Source organism: Gavialis gangeticus, unplaced genomic scaffold, assembly GCF_001723915.1.
Source record: "Gavialis gangeticus isolate Ggan-Ray unplaced genomic scaffold, GavGan_comp1, whole genome shotgun sequence".
NCBI classification, from domain to species: Eukaryota; Metazoa; Chordata; order Crocodylia; family Gavialidae; genus Gavialis; species Gavialis gangeticus.
In genome coordinates, this window is record NW_017729027.1 from 39,128,339 (window position 1) to 39,141,915 (window position 13,577).

Here is a 13,577-nt window from a genome sequence, read left to right on the forward strand (position 1 = left end):
CAACATGGAGAGGGTCCAGAGGAGGGCCACTCGCATGATCAGGGGAGAGCAGGGCAGGCCCTACGAGGAGCGGCTACGGGACCTGAACCTGTTCAGCCTCCAGAAGAGAAGGCTGAGGGGGGATCTAGTGGTGCTGGCTCCTACCCTGGGGGTCTTTAAGAGGAGGCTAAATATACACCTTGCTGGGGTTGTTTGACCCCAGTACTTTTTCCTGCCAAGGCAGGGGGTCGGACTTGATGATCTGCTCAGGTTCCTTCTAACCCAACCAACTATGAAACTATGAAACTATGAAAAGTTAAGCTGAGATTGACTTTCAAAGGGAATTGAAATGAATATTATAAGGTTATTTAGCCATATTAATAAAACAAAAACAGCCAAAAAAAGAAGCATGACCTCTATGCAGAAAGGACATGGCCAGGATTATTATAGACATAATTTAGATATGACCCAAAAGTCAATAAATACTTCATCTCAGCTTTCAATAAGGCTGATGAAGTTGAACACGGGGCGAAAGAAAGATGATTAATGTGAATGAAAGCATGACATAAACATTACCAAATCTGAAGTGGAAGCAAAACTAACAAGTTAATTGTGCTAAAGTCAAACAAAACAAAAAACAAAATAAAACAAAAAGTGCCTGTCTTCATTTTCAGCAGGTCCTGCTGGTGAGAAAAAGAATAGGCATTGAGGATTCAATCCTGCAAAGTGCAGAGCACTCTGGTCCCAGTTCAGGGAAGCCTTTGGTATATGTTAAGCAGAAACATACTTAGATTTAGTGCCCTGAGGAGTGGTGGTGGGCACTAATCTTGTGCCCCTGCAAATTGGCACCCGGGGTTGACACCTCACTTACCCACCTCTGGTTACGTGACTGGTGTATAGTGCATTTGACTTCAGTGAGACTCTGAATATGCTGACTATGATTAAATGCTTTTAGGTCTCAGACACCTCACCACCTGCAAGATCTAGCTCTCTCACTTCTTTTTCACTCACATCCACTGGGTCTGACAATTACATTAATTCCTTTAGGTTCTCTTTTACTTGATAACAGTTATATATTTAAAGCTGTTTATTTCCTTTATCCTCTTTTATCCTCAGGTGTTTAAGAGCATTCACCAGTTTCTGGGGTTGTTGGTTGTAGCCATGTTGGTCTAAAGATATAGCAGGTAAGGTTCTTTGGGTAGATGTAATATCTTTCATTAAACCAACTAAATAGTTGGGAAAAAGTTCTTTGCAAGCTTTTGGGTTCGTAGACCCTTTGTCAGGCATAGGGAGACACCACCAGAGTCTTCCTATGCCTGATGAAGATAGGAATAAAAGATATCGCATCTATCCAAAGAACTTTGTCTTCACCAGTCTTTACCATTCATTTCAGTTTTGTGTTGTATTGTTGGATTTAACAATTTCTCCATCTCTATTGTTTATGCAATATTTTTCTAGCTTGCCCTTCTCTTCTCTTTCCAGGGGGTGACCATATTATTGTTGAAGTGGAAAATGTGTTGATGGCATTTTAAAGTGCTTCCATTATCATCTTTGATGTTTTAGGTTGATTTGTTCCATTCAGAATTTCTAATGATGAGCAAACTCTTTACTGGGCTCTGAGGGTATTCTGAATGGCATTTACTCAGCATTTACTTTAGCATGAGTTGATCCTAACAATTACTTGTATGGATTCTTTTGACTGTCCTCCATAATGGAAAACAGATATTATGTCAGTGGTCAAAATCCATGCCAGTGCTACTCATGTAACTTTTCCATTTTTTTTCAAGTTTATGAACATTGGCTACTGCTGGTAATCCTTTGTTGCTTTGATATCTAGCAAAACCTAACCATCAAAACTGCACACTTCATTCCCTACAGAAGAAATTATTTCTTCTGATTCTTTATCTGTGCTGATGGTTGCTTTGAGGAAATGAATAGACATATTTTGCTTTTCCCTTATTGAGGAACAAACAAACTTGTAATGTCATATCTGCTGATAGATGAGTCTTTTCTTCCATTGAGTGATGTACTAGCTGAGCAGGGCAATGTTATCGGCAAAATCAAAATAATCTGAATAAATTTATTATATGTATTTTAAATTTATTAAAGGATGTCTTTTTTTTATATTTAGCCTGCTAGATTTATCCTTTCAACTTTGAATTAGTTCTATAATAGATGCCCCATAGCTATCTTTTCCCCATGAGAGCACTTGTTTTTTTTAAACAGGGTTGCTCTATCGTGCCTCCTAACTCAGTTGTGATAGCATCTGTACCTTTGCTTCTTGCCCTGTCTTCTATGCCTCACAATCTTCCCTATGCCACCTCCAAATTCTGCCTTCATTCCATTGTGACATATCTACAATGTTCACAATGTTTTTAAAGATGTTTTAAGTTGCTTGACCTCATTAAAAGGAGTGATTAGATGAAGGTTTGTCACAGAGAGAAACAAAGTACCTCATATAGTATGAAGCAGAACATTTAAGGGTGCTGTTACAGGTCACCTTTAAAACATTTTAAATCTGGACTGTCGTAAAGTAAGAGCAGTTTCAGAGGAGTCACAGGTTAAGGGTCAATGCCATCTCAGACCCGCACAACTTGACTTGCAAGCAGGGGCATAGGCAGGAGTGGGAAAGGAGGCAGTAGAAGAGGAGTGGGGAAGGTGGCAGGGAAACCACTATGGGGGCCATAGCTTCCCTCACTTTGCAGCTTGGAGGAGGTATGGGCAGGAAGAAAAGTTCTGGGAAAATAAAATATTTAAACTGAATGAGCAGGGGGAAGAAGTAAAGAGAAAGGAGTAAAATAAAAAGAATAAAAAAAAAATAAAGGACTGAAATCTTGTGTTTCATTGATTTGGGGATGGGGGGGGAGTTGGGTTATTACCCACACCTGGGTAGAGTCTGTGAGCCAGCAGGCTTGCTGCATGCATGCTACACTGGGGCAGAGCTGAAACTCAGTGAGCTTGCCCTCATGCCAGACCAGAACAGACCTGAGACCCAGTGGGTTCACTGAAGGACAGAGCTGAGACCCAGCTTACAGTCTGCTCAGTGGTTTCCATTCTCTGGCTGATTGTGTTCATGGAGGTAGTAGTAGGATTCCTGTTGCTGTCTGCACAGGAGTGGTAGAACAAGCAACAAGTTACTTTGCTGCATCTAGTTGCGCAGAGTGGTCAGTGTGTGCTGAGGCTGCACCCCATGGGGCAGAATGGGTGTTGGCTTGGGGCCAGTAGCGTTTAGGAGGGTTGAAAGCTTGCCCCTAGAGCAAAGGAATGAGAAGGGATAGGAATGATCCTTCCTGGGCTGCTGGAGTGAAAATAGACTGTCTTATTTCCCTGGAGCAGGCAAACAATACCTTGGAATGACCTGGGTAAAACAGATCAAAAATAACTCTCAGGTGAAATGGCATAACTTTAAAACATTTAGAGGGTACTTATCATGGGTTAACACATTTTAAAGGGTGAATGTTCCATTTTAAGTACCCTTATGACAGTTTAAATGTAACATGTAACATCATCCTAAGATATCTTAATACGAGGACATGGATTCCAGGCTCATCGGAATCGTTCCTACTGTAGTTCATTTAGTAAAATCTGGAGTGGACTTTCCTGGAAAGGATCAACTGCCATTTCAGTTTGCTTGAGAGGAACGTATGGTGTCTAATTTCGTTAATTGAAGGTCATGACAATCATGAGGGTAACCTGAAATAAAAAAGAAAAACTTAACAGCTCAGTCAACATTTGAACTCTTTACAGTATGTCTGTTTGAAAACTCAATCTCAGTTCCTTTGCTACACAACATTCTTGTGTTGATTGGGAAGGGAAACCAACCCCAAACCCCTGGATAAAGACAACAGTAGTTCAGTAGTTCCTTACTGTATTTTTTTACAATAATATTCTACTATCTCTAAAGGCACCAGATGTTTAACAATGCTACCATTCTTCTGTTTCTTTAGATTAGTGTAAGAGTCCCAATCTTATTTTTACTGAAGTTGATGCTAATTTTATGTTTGATTTTGGTGGAAATATGTCTCATCTCCTTAGTCTTCCAAGTATTGTGTATGGGCAGTAGTTGGCATGCTATGCAATGAACTCCAACACAATTATGCCAGAGCTTATTGCTTCCAGGCATAGCTTTTACACATGTCCCCAGGACTGCAGCATGTTTAGCCAGGGCAGCGCAGCCTCAGCTGGCAGATGATCTGCAGGGGTCAGCCTGCCAGCCCAGAGCTCCCCCCACCAGCTCAATGTGCTGCAGAGGGGCTGGCAGGGGGAGGAGGCTGCTACACTGCATGGCTAGCCAGCAGGCAGCCCCCACTCTGTAGCACCCTCATACTCCAGTCAGCCCCATCATCATCTACATGTGCATTTTGCTGCACATAATTATTTACTGTAGGATAGTACTGGTGTCAGGCAGTGTCAATTAGTTTACTGCAGGGTAATAGCAACACACGTGCAGCTGGTGACACTTTACTGCAGAGCTAATTAGCCAGCTCCATAGTAAAGCCTCTTTTGTAGATGCACCCAGTGTTCATCAGATATCATTGCTGGTAAATATTGCAGTTTTAGTAGTAAACTCTCTGGCACAGGAAACAGAGCAATGAAGCATCTTGACCATTAACATTTCTAAAATACATCACTATTAAATCCAAACCAGCACTTTGATTTTCTGGAGGTAACTGAGTTATTTTGTAGTACACTTTGCCTCTTTTTCTTTCATTCTGGCTTTTTCTTTCTTCTTTTTTTTTTTGTAGTTTATTGGGTAGGGCTAATGTCCTGGGTGGAAGTATGGCTGTATAGCTTAACCTTAGAGAAGTTACCACATTTCTGTGGTTCTCTTTTCTCTAATGCACTTTCTCTTTCTGGAAACTTTTTGAGGGACAGTCTCTCTTATATGTATGCATAACACCTGCCAAAAAGGTTTGGTACTATAGCTGTGGTCCTCCATGATCTATTATAACACTAATAGCAATAATACAATAATTAAAACAGTTCTTAGAATTACATCACATTACAAAAATACATGGTCAGTATAGATAACAGTTATGAGACTTTCTTATCCATCTCATGAGTAATGCAAAATTGCTTCTTACACTGCTTTATCTATTGCTTTGACCGGTCTGAGTTTAAATTAATTCAAACAAAGGAACTTGTAACATTCCCCAAGGGAGGCTATTTCGTTATTCCATATTACTTTCACTTACATGATATATTTTATGAGAAACCATGCTCATAACTTAGTATTGTCATGATTACTACGTGGCTTTTATTGCTAAGCCATTATTTCTCTTTTATAAACTTTCCAGGTATAAGAACATGAGGGCAGTCAGTTGTTGTTTTGCAAAGCAACAAGCAGGAAAAAAACTACTTTAATCTGTTTGAGAAAGAAACTTATCCAGCAACTTCATGGCTATTGGGACCAGTTTTAGAGTTTGGAAACAAAAGGCAGCAGATGTTTCTAAATTCATCAGTCAGGTCTGTGGATACAAAGCAACCTTCTGTGTTAATTATAAAAAGATCGAGCATTAAATAGATTTTTTTTTTGTATACATGTATGACATTAATAAAAAATGATGTAAAAGTACTCAGACCTTAAAGTGACCAACTACAAATCTTAAATGATAAAGTGGGGATCTGGAAGGATGAATGCATGGAGATTTCCCACTTAACAAATTTTCAAGGATGTCAAAAACTGTAAAATGGCAAACTCAATTCTGTTCCTGGAACTTATTCTTCTTTCCCCTGGAAGAAAACCAGAGGTGTCCAAACAATATAAAGCACAGAGGCAAAGAGTAATCCTCCAGAGCTGGAGAACTGTGGAAAGTAATGGCAAATGGCCTCTCCATAGACAGATGTATGTAAATTTTCACTCATATCTCTCCTGCCTTGGGCCAAGTGTAGGGCAGTCATCAAAGAAACAAGCCCTGACCACTTTCTCGCACTCCATACCCACCCAAGTAAAGCAGTTAAGCAGTAGGAATGGCTTTAGAGTTGTCCTTAGTTCATGCCCAAGTGCCATTGTCAGGTAATCATCTTCTAAACCATCTATGGTTCCTAACTGTCAGGCTTAGATGTGTACAGGGAGGAAATGAATAAATGGGGCATATTCCCTCAGTCAATTCTATATTCAGCAGTGAGGCAGTATACAAATAGTCTTTCAGACTTGGAGACTTGGTGGGTAAGGGTGTGGCCAAAACACCCATGGAAAAAAATCTGTACGAGTCCTCATTCCTTGCCCTGGTTTCACTTGCTAAATGATGAAGAGTTCTGCCCCATATTCTTTGATCAGATTTTAAAAGTAAAATGAAATAATAATCCAGAGGGAGGTGGAATATACTCAGGGGCAAATCTAGGAATTCCCAAAGGGGGGTATGGAATCAGCAACCTACACTACCTGGTGGCTGTATCCCCAGTTCCCAGCCTTCTTCACCCCCACCAGTGGGAAGATCACACTTTGGGAAACTCTGGGGACTTTTTAAGTTCACTAAAACAGATTAAGGTTCCCCCCTCCCTTCCCCTTCCTGCTCTGAGGCCCCTTTCCCTCCCCCAACCTCCACACTCCCCTGCCTTAGCTCCTGCTTTCTGTATTGTTCAGCTCAAGGAAGCTCTAGAATCAGCCAGGCTGAGTGGGGGATGGGCTCATCTGGGAGGGGACAGAGGCAACAGGGTGGCTAGAGAGTAGGCCTGTGCGAAGTGGCCAGTACTCAGTTTGGATTCAATGATTCTGGGGGACAGTGATTCGATTCAGTGATTCGTATCACTGTCCCGAATTGATTCAGCCAACTTGGATTCAGAAGATTCGCCACTGATGTGGTGTGATTCGGCCATAGACAACAATGGGGAATTATTAAAATACCTATAACTTTTTCATTTTTTTTTTTTGCAGAATCGGATGAAAACAGCATGGATGGTAGCCCCTTCTGAGGACATGAAGTCTGCAAGGTTTCAAGGAGACAGGTGCAGGGGCTTCTGTGAAAGTGCACCTCAAACTGTTGAAAGCAAAACTCATGTCATTTGTGTGAGTTAACTGGGTTTCTGGCTGTAGCTGTATTGGTCTAAGGAACAGGCAGGAAAGGTTCTTTGAGTAGATGTAATATCTTTTATTAAACCAACTGAATAGTTGAGAAATATGTCTTGGCAAGCTTTTGGGTTTAAAAGCCCTTTGTCAGGCTGAGGAAGCATCTGCAGTTGGTGTGTGCTCTAGCTGGTGATGATTCTGTTGTGGGGTGTAGGAATTGTGGGGATGCTAGGATATGTTGGCAGGTTTTGCATTTCTTGTCATGGCATGGTCTGGATCCATTCGGTGTGTTTTGGGCTGTAGGAAGTTTGCTTCTGGTGATGAGGTTAGCGAGGTTCAGTGCTTGTTTGAATTTACAAAACACCTTTTGTAGACAAGCCTACAAACACCACTTCAGAAATCTACTGCATATAAAAACTCATGGACTCAATATAGACATTGGATTTATGACACACTATAACCTGCCTGACATCAGACTCCTGACCTTTACCTGGCTCCTACTTACCCCTTCCTCATCACCTGCCCCCCAGCCTGTCTCACACCCCCTGCTGCCTCAATTTACAATTTCACTGACAGGCTTTCCATCCTCTGGCTTCTTTACTATGCATTCTATCCAGGACAAGCACACACACCAACTGCAGATGCGTCCTCACCCTGATGAAGGGATTTTAAACCTGAAAGCTTGCCAAGATATATTTCTCCAACTATTTAGTTGGACTAATAAAAGATATCAGATTGACCCAAAAAGCCTTGTCTGCCTTGTGTGTGTGTTAAGGCAGAGCAGGATGAATGCAGCAGGGGTGGTAGCCTGTAACAGGAGGACTTCCCAGTGCAGGTTAGAGCTCAGCCTACCCACCTGTTTCTGGGCCAACCATCCACCTCTCTTTTATCTGTTATTCCTTGATAGAAAACTGATTCAGATGTTACCCAGGTGGGATACTGCCCATTTAGGCTCCTGATGTTTAGGGGTGACATCCATTCTGCAGCTCTGTACCTCCTGTACACTGCAGTCCATGCCTTGCACATTGCATCCTTCACCCTCTCCAGCTATGGTCCCTTCTCTGGATCCTTGGATCCCCTTAGGCCCTGACTCCGCCTTCAGGCCACTCAGAATCCCGAGCCTCTTGCCCTTGATGGAAAACTGATTCAAAAGTTACCCAGGTGGGAGGCTGCCCCATTTTGAAATGACGGCACTGTCACTGGCAGCCCTCTCCCCCTCCAAGGCATCCCTGACTATGAGATGGAACTTGTGTGCCACACAGCAGATGCCAATAAGACTGCTTTGCCCATATTGGCCCCACTGTTGGTGACCATGGACCCGCAGGTGAGCTCAGCCTACCCAATGAGCCACATTTGCGCCATGCTCTTCCTTGCCGTGTGGGATTCATCCATCACTTCTGCTTGAAGGAGAGCCCACTGATGGCCTGACTAATTGCACCACTGCCCTGTGAGGGAGAGGAAGGCATGATGTCCACCCCAGCTGCTCCAGATGTTTGAGGAGAAGTACAAAGCTACCTGCAGACCTGCCTTGTGCAGCTCCTCCCTCAAGTACTCCCTGCATGCCTCATACTGGGAGGCCACCACCGTCCTGCTAAAGGTGGTGCATGTGGGCACTTGGTAGGATGGGGCCACGAGCGCCATGAACCACCTGAACCCTGGACGCTCAATAAAGGAGAAGGGCTGGCTATCCAGAGAAAGCATCTCCCCAGTGCTCTGGGTGACCTTGCTCACCTTCAGAACGTGCCCCCCTTTGTCTGTGGCTTTCCCCCACTGGGCCAGGGTGGCCTGCCTCTGCTTCATGGGGATGGGGGCTTTGGAGTGAGAGAAGGACCTCCCTTTGGGTACACTTTCAGTGGTGCCAGGCTGAGGAGGAGCAAAAGCAAGGGGGTACTGCCTCCTGAGATGCAGCAACATCGCCACAGTGAAGTATTTTACCTCCTTGCCTCAGCTGATCTACCTTCGATAGTGCTTGCAGGTAGCAAACCTGGGATCATCTGCCAACTCAGAATGATTCCACACTACACTCCCCCACCCCCTGCTTCTGGGTTGAGGGTGGGGATCCTGCCTTATCCCCCTCCTCAGCAGGCAGCAGCACATGAGGGGAAGCTGAGCCACCTGCTCCCACAACATCCTGCAAAGTGCCTTCCAGAAGAGACCAGCCTGTAGGGGAACTTTGATAGGTGTGGAACACAACCTCAGTCCCCAGAATGTCCCTGGCTATGGCACTGAACTCCCCCGGTACCAGATCTGGCTCCTCCTCTGGTACTGGGAGGCTCACGCTGGGAGCTGAATTTGAGGTGGAGGAGACTGTTATGCTGGTTCTGGAGGCTACTTCTGGTGTTAGTGGAGGTGTTGCAGGTACAGGGACAGGTACTGCTCCCACCTCCTGGCTCCCACTGGCAGCAGAAGACTCATTGCTGCCAGGAAAGAGGGTGTGTCTATGTTTTTTTTGGGGGGGGGGGGAATTGCAGCTCTCCCCCGATCCCCTCTAGCCCTTCTCGCTCCCCTGCCAGAAGACCTGGCACCTGCCTTCCCAGCATTCTTCATAATGTTTGCTGTGCTGGAAAATGTGTGTGTGTGTAATATATCTTGTAAGGGTTTAATATATGTGTGTGTATGCGTAATATATGTTCTATGTGCAATATACTTGCTTAATATATGTGTGTGTGTAATATATTTTCTATGTGTTTACTGTATTTTCTATCAGTAATATACTGGAAAGGTGTATCCAATCCTGTCCAAGAAAAGAGACTAGCAAAAGAGTGAAGAGGCTGACTAGGAAGCCAGCCGCTGCAGCCAATACCTTTCACATGCTGTTGCTTCCAGGCAGACAGATCACAAAAAGGACAGAAGGGCTTCACACAGAGCCTTATATGCTGTTTCTACATCCCTTCCCCAGAGCACTGTGATTGTAAGGGAACTCAGGTAAAGATCACAGTCATTGGCTAGCTACAGATGTCAATATCAGAGCAGTCTTCCCCCCCCTTCTCCCACCTCCATCTTCTCAGTTTCTGTTTCCCCACAAGACCGCCTTTTCCGAATCACTGAATCTTTTCTGAATCAATTCAGATGCTTCAAATTGATTCAGAACTTTTTATGGATCTCTTGATTAGATTCAGATTCAACGATTCAGCTGCCGAATCGGGCTGAATCTTCTCCAAATTAAATCAGCAATTGAAGCTTTGCACACCCCTACTAGAGAGTAGTTGCTCCACCCTGCCCAGTCCTGGAGCAGGCATAAGGCAGAAGAACCCCTGTTGATCCCACTGCTGCTTTCCAGATGAGCCCAGCACCTGAACAACAGAAAGGAAGGGCACTAGTCCTTCCCCACCCCTGGGGATGACTGGGAAAGGTGGGGTGGGGAGGACCCATGACATTGAAGGGAAGGAAGAGGATTTTTCACTTGCTTTAGGGACTTTATTTAAAGTCTCTGGGTATCGTGCAATCCAAATGAGGGGTGTTGCGTCACTGCATGCATTCTGGTTCGACCCCTAAATATACTCCTTAGTGCCACTAGATTTCTAATAAAATGCAATGAAAAACACAAATGACTCATGTAGCCTTGCTTTGTAATGTTGCCAAAAATACTTATATATACAGGTTTAGTACAGTCTTAAGGAAGTTATTTCTTCTCAGTAAGTTTAATCAGGCAGTCTTCAATGCATGATTTTATTATTGCAAAGCATGGTTTTCACTGGTGAATATATGCTGTCAAATTAAAGTGTCATGGTGAAAGGAGCTTCATATCTAATGCATACAAAGATCTTCAAAGCAATTAACATTTGCTAATTATAAAATCCTTTTACAGTGGCAAGAGCCATAGAGGCAATATTGATTAGAAAAATAAACCATTTTGCTGCAAGAGAGAAATGGAAGAGGGATGACCACAATACATCTCCAGCATGACCCACCTGTGATGCTCAAATTTCTACTGCTGATTCAAGGAAAGTATTTGACAAACTGGACAAGAAGCATGGCAGCCTACGGTGGATCTTGTTCGTCCAGTTCAGAATGTGGGAGAAGTCATCTTGCCCTGGATTTTTGGCCTATAGGGTAATGCAAAATGTAATTCCTACAAACATACATGCCTTTGTTCAAGGTATTGTACTACAGCAATTAAAGCAGATGTCATGTGTGCACCAAGGAACTACACTAAGTAGAGGCATAATTAAAGAACTCCTGCTCCACATCTACTGCATCCCAGCATTAATCCACTACAGTAAACTGCTGGATGCACATAAATGAGTTTTTTTCTCTTGGAACAGCTTATTGAAGAGCCTAGTTTACATCCTTTTGAGACTATACCCTTTACCAAGTAGCATGTTTGCTGTCAGACCATGGCCTTGAAACTTCAGCCTTGAGTTGCCTGGCATAGGCACTCGTCTTAGTCTGCCACCACCTCAGTTGCATGTTATGGCTGAAACAGGTGGCCAGAACCCTCCATTTAGGCATAGCCACACACCCACTCCCTCCCACCAGAGTGGTCAGCTGACCCTTTACCTTTCCAATATAAATCCCTGACCTGGAAGAGGAAGCATTTGGGCAACAAGACTCAACCTTGTACCTACACCACTGCACCTTGGGCTTGTGCTGCTACTGGCTCCCTGATAAATCATTTGACCGGACTTGCCCATGGACCTAAAGTTTGGCCTGACACTTTGGGTCCCTGACCTGACTGTGGTTTGATCTCCTGGACAGCTCACTTGGATAGCCTCCTGACCTTGTGCTTGGTCTGACCCTCTGATTTGGTTCCCCAGGCAGATCTCCTGGCTTCTCTGCACTCAGACTCCGCACACTCTCCTCAGACCTTGGCTGCTTCTGACTCTGGTGACCCCCAGACCTGGCTGCTTGTGCCCTTGTATGACAGGTCCTCCCTGCATGGTCCTTTAATGGTGTGGACATGTTCACAATAACAGAAGGCTTTGCTGAGATGCCCTCACCACCAGGACCTTTACAGGGAGAAAGAGCCTGTATATGACATGAGAGCATACGATATTAGTTTAGTAAGATTTTTTTTCAAGCAGGTTGCTGTGGCTTTCAGGTGCCTTCAGATCCTTTCAATGCTGTTAGCATTGCTAGCATACCTTGACTTTATCAAGACTTTTGACACTCTTGTTTACATGTTATAAGCTAAGAAAATACAGAGCAGATGAAAGTACAGAAAGGTGGAAACAAAACTAGTTGGATCATGTTCTTCAAAGAGTGGTCATCCATTGTTCACTGTCTAATTGGGAAGACAGACCTCTGGGATTACCCAGAGGTCTGTCCTGGGTCTGGTATTTTTTAATATCTTCAGTAATGATTTGAATGAGGGGATCAAGTGCATGCTTAGCAATTCATGGATGACACTGAATTGGGTAGAGTTGTAGATAATACTAAGAGTAGGGCTAGGATCCTGAATGACCTGAGAAATAGATTGGGAAACTGGCAAAATTATCAGATGAGACTGAACAAGTGCAAAGTCCTGCATTTGGGAAAGAATAATTGCATACACAAATACAGACTGGGGAATGCCTGGCTAATACTGAAGAGAAGGACCTGGGGGTTACAGTGGACCAAAAGCTGAATACGAGCCAACAGTGTGTTCTTGTCACAAAAAAATACCAACAGCATCCTGGATTGTATTAATAGGAGTGTTATTTGAAAATCCAGGAAAGATGATTCTTTCACTCTACTCAGCACTGGTGAGGCACCACCTGGAGCACTGTGTCCACTTTTGAGTCCCATCCTTCAAAAGGATTTGCACACTTTGGAAAGCATCCAGCACAAAACAACAAAAATGTTTAGGTGCTTGGGAGGCAAGATTGAACTAGCCTGAAAGCACTAGTATTATTTAGCCTGGAGAAGAGAAGACTGAGGAAGGGTTTGATAACGGTCTTCAAATAACTGAAAGGTGATTAGAAAGAGGATGGAGATGGGCTTTTTCTGTGGCTGTAGGGGACAGAACTAGAAGCAATGGCCTCAAGAAGGGAATGTAGGTTAAAGATTAGAAGGAACTTTCTAACTGTGAGGGTGGTGAAGCATTGAATCAGGCTACCTAGAGAAATTGTGGAATCTCCATCTTTGGAAGTTTTCAGCAGCAGTTTGGCCAGACATGTGGCTAGCATGGTTTAGCCAGGGATGAAGGATTTCAAGGCTCTTTATGAAGGATTTCAAGGCTCTGGGGGACAAGCTTAAGGAGATGGGGGCACAGGTGGTTTTCTCCTCTCTTCTTCCGGTGAGTAGGTGGGGACGGCGACATGAGGCCTGCATTGGCGAGGTCAAGTGGTGCTTATGCAGTTGGTGCCACCAGGCAGGCCTTGGGTTCTTTGATAATGGCCCATGCTTTCGGGTGCGGGGCTTGCTGGTGTGGGATGGGCTTCACCACTCTCCTAAAGGCAAGTGTGTCTTCTCTTCCAGGTTGGCTGATCTCATACGGCGAGCTTTAAACTAGCATCGCCGGGGGAGGGGGCCACAGGAAGATGAGGAGATACCACCCAAGCAAGACAGGTAACAAATACTAGGAGTGCCCAGGTAAGAAACAGGAGTGCAAACAGTCTCCCAAAGCGGGGGGTGGCACACACAGCTAGGCAGGGCCTTAAATGCCTAT